At 48.4% G+C, this 8,448-nt stretch overlaps 1 long non-coding RNA gene across 1 annotated transcript; it reads left to right on the top strand.

Annotated features, from left to right (window-relative positions):
* Positions 1–1,057: 1,057 nt before the first annotated feature.
* Positions 1,058–8,448, top strand: LOC102149628 (uncharacterized). The gene is made up of 3 exons (XR_288430.4): positions 1,058–1,181; positions 1,890–1,957; positions 8,092–8,448. It is a non-coding gene; the product is annotated as an uncharacterized lncRNA (long non-coding RNA).

Here is an 8,448-nt window from a genome sequence, read left to right as displayed (position 1 = left end):
AATTAATGCCCTGCACCTGCTCAGCCACCATGGGACTGGACATTCCTTGCACAGCCATGGCGTGGCTCATCCTCTGTATCTCAGCCCCTCCTCAGCACCCACAGCTCGAGCTGTGCCAGCCAAAGCAGCTCCATAACTAGATGCCAGCTTTCTTTTCAGTCTTGGTGCACACCTTGTACAACAGAAGACATGGACCAGATAGTGGGACGCAAAGAAGATCCCCACAAGACACAAGTGAATCCCCCTCATTTCTATCGACCTTATCTGCTTGTGTAGGGCTCTTATCACTAAGAGGCAATTTAATCCTCCCTCCTGGAACCAGAAAGTCTCATACCCATTCCCCAGGGAGCTGAGATAATGAGAAAGACCAAAGTTTAGGATTACTCTTTGATAAGAGCCTTGTTTAAACAAGATCGCATATAAAAGCTGGTCTGATCCCCACACCCTTCTCCCCTCTGCTCCCCTCTCTCCTTTCTTCACCTTTTGCTTGGGAGATTGCAAGATTGTGCAATGCACCCCAGAGACTGGGCTCTGGCAGACCTCATGCAAATTGCTTTCCAACACACAAATCTGTTTCCCAGCCCTCTTTGTGAGTCCTCCTCCCCGAGGCCTCGCCCTTATCTCCTCCCTGGGAGTTGACAACTCGGGGCTCCCCCGGGGCCGATTGCTCAGATGTGTTTCTGGGCACTTGCAATTGGCACTTGCTCATTTACATTTTGAAACTAGAGGGACGTTCAACACTGGTTGGCTTCACATCCTGTGAATTGCCCAACCCTGGTTAGAAAACGCAGATGATAGCAACCTGGGAAAACTGCCCTCCTGAAATAGCACAGCCCTACAGCATTTTGGCAACAGGCTTTGCTGTGGTGAAGCTTCTGGCTCTGTGACGGTGGAAACACCCAGGGGTGTACATAGCAAGGAGAAAAGGCCACTTGTGCCACTATTAGTTTTCGGGGTGGCGGGCTCATTTGCCTGCCCGCACCAAAGTGTCGGTTGTATTTTTCAGTTTTGTTTAAACTTCAGATAAAACTGTAAACACCATGGGTTGAGGCCCTTTGTCCTGCTTTTGAGCTGAGAGAGTTCCTTCCTCCCCCCACCTTTTAGTGACCTAGCCCTCTGTCTCAGCACTGTCCTCCCTGGCCCCTCTTCTGAAGACCAGTCCCCTCGGCTGCAAAGTGGAGGTAAGGCCACTGCAGCCTCAAGAGCTGGGAGGGTTGAATGAGGCCACAAAGCCCCGCACCTGGCACCATGCCTGCCCGCGACAGGTCCACACTATCTCAGGACCACAATTAGGATGGGGTGTTGCAGGCCACTGTGGGTGCATGCAGTGACGCAGGCTGCAGGCGGTGGGGGACCCTCTTGGCACTTGCCCTCCACATAGATACCTGGCAGGCTGCCCCAGCTCCAGGGAGGGCCTCGGGAGCTTCAGGGAGAAGCGGCCAGCTCCCAGGACCGGTCCCTGATTGCAGGATCCAGGCCAGGGCCCGGCAGCCCTTTGGCACAGAACTTTCTGTACATTCCACAGCAACTGAAAGGGCTTTTGTCCCCACGCAGGAAGAACAAAACACAAAGGCAATTGTGTGTCTCTTTGCAGGCCCACACAGCAGGCTCAGAAAGAGAAACTTCTTTCCCTAAGAGGCCAGCTTTGCCTGAGCGGCGGCAGTCACAAATGTGGTCACCCAGCCACACAACTCGGGAGCAGTGTGGTATCTGAGTTCCCACGTGTGTGGCAGAGTGCGCATCACACCCACAGTACACACACACACACAAACCCCAACAAACTGCTCCTGCCCGGACTTTCAGGGCTGTGAGTCACAGATGCCACATCTGCGAGGGGCATCCGCCCACCCGCTTCAGGAGCTTACAGCTTTGTTATTTCTCTTTTCCAGGTGAGGCCACAAAGGCCCAGAGGGTCCTATGACTTGTCACGGGTCACATCGCTACTCCCACGAAGAAGGTAGGAGCATCAGAGAAAGATCCATTTTTAAGTTTGTCCTGGGGCCCCTTGGAAAGCATGGTTATTCATGGCCTTTTGAGAGGGTTGCAATGCCAGCCTGCCCTCGGGAGAGCAATTGCATGGAAGGAGTAATTGTGATTGGGGGAGGGTGGATCTCGCCTTTTGCCATTTTCTCCCTCCTTATTTTCCCCTTTCTCTTGTAATTGCCATAATAGGAGACTGAAGATTTGGAGGGGCAGGGGGATTAAAATTCATTTGTTAAAGGAAAAAGCTTTTCTTATCAAATGAAATTATTATGCATCATTTTATTGCACCCTGTGAATGGAATAATCCAACCCATTTTCCTGCAGGCTTGGCTGCCAGCAAGCTCAGGGCTGAGTTTTGTGAATCAGTTAGGGCAATTTATTCATCCCAGGCATGCTTGCTGCTCCTATAGGTGTCTGCTCTGGTTTTTGTTTTTATGTCTTGTGTCTTCTTGTATCCCGAATTCAAATATCGTAAGCAATCTTTGAGCTGTGCAAAAAAACTTTCCTTGACCTGGAGGAGTTGGGAAATCTAAGTGTTATTTCTGGCTCTGCCTGACTGATCAGTTCTACCTTGAGCAAGTCATCCCCTCTCCCTGGGCCTCATTTCCTCCTTTGTGAGACACAAGGATCGACCTGCCCACGCCTGCCAAGCCCGCCTGTCCCAGCATCACCCGGGTCCCTCGTTAAACACACAGATTCCCAGGCCCCTTCCCTGGATGGGGAACGAGACTGCAACCTGTATCTTTAAACCAAGCACCCCAGTGAATTCTTATTTTCTGGCAAATTTGGAAAACTCTGACACCAAATGGTTCCTAAGGTCTTGTTCTACACTATGATCTGTAATTTATATAAATAATTCTTTAGAAAGATGAAGTATGACAATGATTTTGAAATTACATGTCTTGTATTTACTGAAGATCGTTTATGATGATCCTCAGTTTTCATTTATAAACACACAAGGGGCACACTTTGTATTTCTCTTTGCAAAATAAAAACCCCACCCAGGTGGTCATTCTTCAGGCCGCTTTCTGTTGGATTCTGATGAGGGTCAGCCCTCCCACTCCTGCCCGTGGAGGCTGTGCTTCTTTGGGAGCTCAACAAATGTTTCCCTAGACACTTGCTTGACTCCCTCCCTCGCCACCCTCCCTTGGGTGTTTACTCAAATGTCACCTAGCAGGAAGGCCTTCCGTGGGCTGATATCGCAGCTCCCTCTGCATTTTCCATCCTCCTTCCCAGCTTTGTTCTCCCTTAGCCCCCATCACTATCAACCTACTGAATATTTCACTACATATCTTGTTTGTCCGGCTTTGTGTGGCTCTTCTCACACAACTGGCCTCTGTGATGTTTAAAATAAATGAGCAGTGAATTAGGGGGAAATGGTTATGCATGCTCTAAACTGCAGAACATTTAAAATAAACACATAAACAAAAAGAAGAAAGAGCTGTAGCTGACACAGAAAGCTCAGAAGTGCCAGGCATTGTTCTCAGTGCCTTTGCATCGATCAACTTACTGAATCTCACGACAACCTACAGAAGCAAAACCTTGCTGTGTTTCCAAAGTCAGGAAACATTTCCTATACCACAGTCAGGAGAAACAAAACAAAAACAAAAACAAAACACAAAATGTGTTGCATCCTGAAGTAAACAAAAAATAACAGTCTCAACCATGACTGATGGTGGTACCCAAATAACAAAACCTCGATTATTTCCTGGGAACCTAGACTCTTTAACAAAAACAGTTCTATCCCCGATTTTTGCTCTGCTGATGTCTAAAGATGTGGTGACCTTTGTGAACATAATAATCGTGGGAGAAGGTGGTTGTTTTTCCGTAATGCGCAGACTAATGTAAACTTGGTAGCTACATTATTTTTCTGGTTGCCATAACAAATGACCACAAACTTTGTGGCTTGAAACAACAGAAATTTATTTTCTCACAGCTCTGGAGGCCAGAAGTCCAAAATTAAGGTGTCAGCAGGGCCGTGCTCCCTCTGAAGTCTCCGCAAGTGAATCCTTCCTTGCCTTTCCCAGTTTCTGGTGGCTCCAGGTGTTCCTGGCTTGTGGCTGCATCACTCACGGCTCCGTCCCCGTCATGGCCTTCTCCTCTGTCCCCGTTGTCTTCTCCTCTTCTGTCTCTTCTAAGGCACTTGTCATTGGATGTAGGGCCCACCTGGATGATCTCATCTTGAGATCCTTAAATTGAGTACATCTGCAAAGACCCTTTTTCCCATTAAGGTCACATTCACAGGTTCTAGGGGTGAGGACATGGACATACCTTTTGGGGGGAGGGATGTCACCATTCTCCCCACTCCAGTAGCCTTGGTAATTTTGCACATTTGTTTGTTTGCTTACTTAAATACTACTGTTATGTTTGCATATTTGGAGAGCCATTTCTGAAGTCTGACTCTCCTGCACTCTTTGCAAGTAAATTTTCTTTCCTTTTCTAAACGTCTACCTCAGTTGTTCTTTGACAAACTATCATGTAGGTTTGCTCTATTATTATCTCTGTTTTAGAGATGAGGAGACTGAGGTACAGAGAGGTTGAATGACGTGTGAATTACATAAATTCACACAGTCTGCACCAAATGCGCCCTCACCCATAACTTAGCCACTCCAAAGATAACCAGCATTAACCCCTTGCTGTTTAAACTCCCATTCCTTTTCCCTTACAGGTGTATTTATTTTATTTTGACAGACTAAGACTCAAACTGCTTCCATTTCACTAAATATTCTTCAGCCCAGTTTTTAGTGGCTGCCACCTTCCATCACTCAGTGTTATTGGTCTTACAGCTTTCAGTTCAGCACACCTGTGTGCAGCCTTTCTATGTGCAAAGTGCTGCCATGTTGGGGAAGAGAGATGAAAAGGCCAGGGTTTCTCTCCTTCAGCAGCTTGCTGGCTAGTGTGTGATTCTTGAGCCTGGCTGTGTACTAGAATCATCAGAAGAGCTTTTAAAATACGCTCAGCCACCCTACCTCGGACTAGCTACCTCTGACTCCCCGGAGCAGGGGCCTGGGCATCAGCATATTTAAAGCTCCCAGGTGATCTCAGTGTCCAGTCAGGGTTGAGATCTCAGGGCCAAGGGCCACAAGCCCCCCCAGACATGCTAACATCCATTCTCTCTGAAGCCCCTTTCCTGCCTCCTGGGCCCACAGGCCAGCTACTTCCCCTGGTCTGCCAGACCACAGAACTCTCTGGATGGTGAATTAACCCCTTAGGTCCTGCACTTATGCCCTGCTGACTTCAGCAGCATCAGCCGCAGGCTCAGGGGCCTTCTCCTCACATGGATTACCCTGTTCTTCCCGCTCTTCTCTCTGTGTCTTTGGCGGAGGAAAGGGGCAGGATAGAAGCGAGTGGTTCGGGAGAGACATCACAGGTCTGGGAGTCAGAAGGCCTGGCCTTTCGTCCTTCTCTCAGAGCCCCTGTGATTCCGGCCCAGTCACTTGGCCTCATTAGAAGATGGCAAAACCATGAACAACTAGCTTGCGCCATTCAATACCTGTAACCAGATGGGTCAGTTCTGAGTTTCAGGGAAATTCATAAATTTGTAAAGTGACCACAGATGCCGCTGGTCCATAGCGTGACTTTGTAAAAATCCAGGTGAATTCTGGATTTCAGCAGTCCCTCAACTGCACGATCTCATGCAAGGAGCAACTGGAACAATTGTACCTGACCTGAAAGGAGCTCATCTTAAATGAATTTAACTGACAAAGAAAACGCTGGACCTGTTCCTTCACCTGAGATGCAATGAAGGGACTACGAATAGAAGAGGGCGGAGGAGAGAGAGGAGGCTCCAAGAGCCGCTGCAGAAACTCATGCAGCTTCAAATGCATCCTGTGTGAGGCTGGGCAAGTCATGCAGCAGGCCGCCCAGCGTGCACACTCCCAGCAGTCCACGGGGCTGAGAGCTGGTTTGTAAACCTAGCAATAGGGGCTGACTTGCCCACATTTGCGGCTTTGCAGAGAGAGGCTGTAAAATAAACAGTGACAATTAAACGAATCACTGCAGCTGCAGATGCTAACCTTCCTGCGATGGGGCGGAACCCAGCGGAACATTTGTGAAACTGGGCAACTTTGCTCTGGGATATTTCCATTCCCACGCTGCTTTTATCTCCCCTCCTTTATACTCATTTAACTTGTGTGTGTGTGTATGTGTGTGAGGAACATTGTCCCTGAGCTAACACCTGTACCAATCTTCCTCTATTTTGTATGATGCCTCCACAGCATGGCTTGATGAGCCGTGTGTAGATCCACTCCCAGGATGCGAACCAGTGAACCCCGGGTCACTGAAGCAGAGCATGTGAACTTAATCACTCAGCCACGGGGCCGCCCCCCAGTCTTCCTCTTTTTGCTTGAGGAAGATTGTTGCTGAACTAACATCTGTGCCAATCTTCCTCTATTTTATGTGGGATACTGCCACAGTGTGGCTTGACGAGTGGTGCTAAGTCCACACCCAGGATCTGAACCTGTGAAACCTGGGCTGCCAAAGCGGACCGTGTGAACTTAACCACCACACAGAGTATCAGGCATATAGTATGTGCTCAATAAAAGCAGATTCTATCATCCTTCTCTCTGGAAAGGTTCAGCTTTCATTTATTTAAGCCCTAGCATAAATTCAAATCATATCTTCCTTTTCCTATATGTCTGGCTACTAACACTTTTTATTGTTAAAAATCATCTTCCGTACTTCAAAAGCAGTGCATGTTAATTTGCTAAAAACCCAGAGAAGCAAAAAGAAAACATAAAAAATACAACAACCCCACCATCTGCACATTTACAATATCAACCACTTGTTGAGCGGTATAAGCTAGGCAATGTGCTAAGCCCATTATGTGCATTTTAAAATTTTATCCTCACAACCCTATAAAATAGATATGATTTCAATCTCCATCTAACAAATGATTAAACAAAGTCTCAGAGAGGCTAGGTGCACTGCCCAAGTTCACACAGCCAATAGGAGCAAAGCTGGGATTTGCACCCAGGTCTCCCAACCAGGACTGCAAGGTTCATTCCTGTGTAAGAAACTTTTAGACAGCAGAGAGGATATCTGGGAGCTGGGGAGCTCTTTCCAGGGCCCAGAAATCTCAATTCTTCAACAGCCTCCCCCTCCAGAGTTCCCTGCCTGGCTGGCCGCCCCTGGCCATACCCCCTGCCCATGTGTGCAGGCCTCTGCAGCTGCTTCCGCTATACCAGCTGCAGCAGCAACATATTTGCATGTAGCCCTGTGGGGGCTACTACAGAGCACGGACAGAACTCTCGCTGGTAGAGCTGCTGACACAAGGGCCAGAGGTCCTGCCCATCACTATCTTGCAGGGTGACCTTGGACAAGTCCCTTAAAGTCCCCATCTCTCAGGGGAATAATAGCAATCAGTTTTTCCTGTGGTTCTAAAGGAAGTATACAAAGTCACCAGATCGTTTCATATAACAGGTACTGAGATGACTAAAGGCAGGAATAATCTGTATACAACATGTTTACAATGTTCAAAGGGCGTATGATGACTTGAGATTATGAGAATGCATGTGGGCAGACCCACCAATACCAAAGGCACCTAAGTCATGAAACAGGAATAGGCAAATGCGTATTGATCGGACAAGTGACACCATGCAAACTCAGAGTAGGGAGGCTCCATGTGACATTGGATGGGGGGAAGCTGGAACCCTGAGGGGTGGGACTGAGACTGGGCTGGAGTCTGGGCTGAAAACAGAATCCCCACTTCTCGTCTGATCTGGTGGAACCCTTCCTGGAAGGCGCTGAGTTCCGTGATTCTGGTCGGTCTGTTTTGGAGAGTTTCTGGAACCTCAGGAGACACCCCATAGGCTTTGCCTCTCTGAACCTCAGAGTAAGAAGACTAAACTGAGAAACAGGAGGAGAGGGTGGGCCAGGGCTTGGGTGCTCAAAACCTGGGGAGCGGGTCCTGCCGAGTTCCCCGTCTGAGCATGGTCAGCCCAACCAGCCCAGAGGGCTCACATCAAGCTGCCCATTGATCAGCCTCATGGCTTTCTTGATCTAATGCCCTGAGGTTTTAAACAGCCAGCTTCTGCAACAGGAAGAAGAAAGTACTGGATTTCTCCTGGGTTTCAATAAGCTCCTAAAACAATCCCGTTTCTGTTTCAGATGATGATACCCTGAAATGATCTGCCCGTCCCTATGGCTTCTCAGGCACCCAGTCAATAATTAATTTGACCAACCAACATTCTTGGAGATGCCACTGAAGACCCAGCGCTGGGCCTGTGAGGACACCCAGAGGTTCACAACCTTGTCCGTGTCCTCAAGGAGTTCAGCATCCACATGGTGTTTGAGTCACCTTGGAGCTCAGCACGGGCACAGGAGAAAAACAGTACAGGAAATACTTCCCTCAGTGTCAGCTTGAGCAAAATACCACCCCTGATGACATTTGCCTGTGTCTGGAAATGTTTACACAGGGATTGCGCTGTATGGAGCATTACACCACATAAATTTGCCTTTGCAGGT

This window comes from Equus caballus, chromosome 15 (assembly GCF_041296265.1).
Source record: "Equus caballus isolate H_3958 breed thoroughbred chromosome 15, TB-T2T, whole genome shotgun sequence".
In the NCBI taxonomy this organism is placed as follows: domain Eukaryota; kingdom Metazoa; phylum Chordata; class Mammalia; order Perissodactyla; family Equidae; genus Equus; species Equus caballus.
The sequence above is the reverse complement of the archived record's forward strand: the minus strand, read 5'-3'. Positions and strand labels throughout refer to the sequence as shown.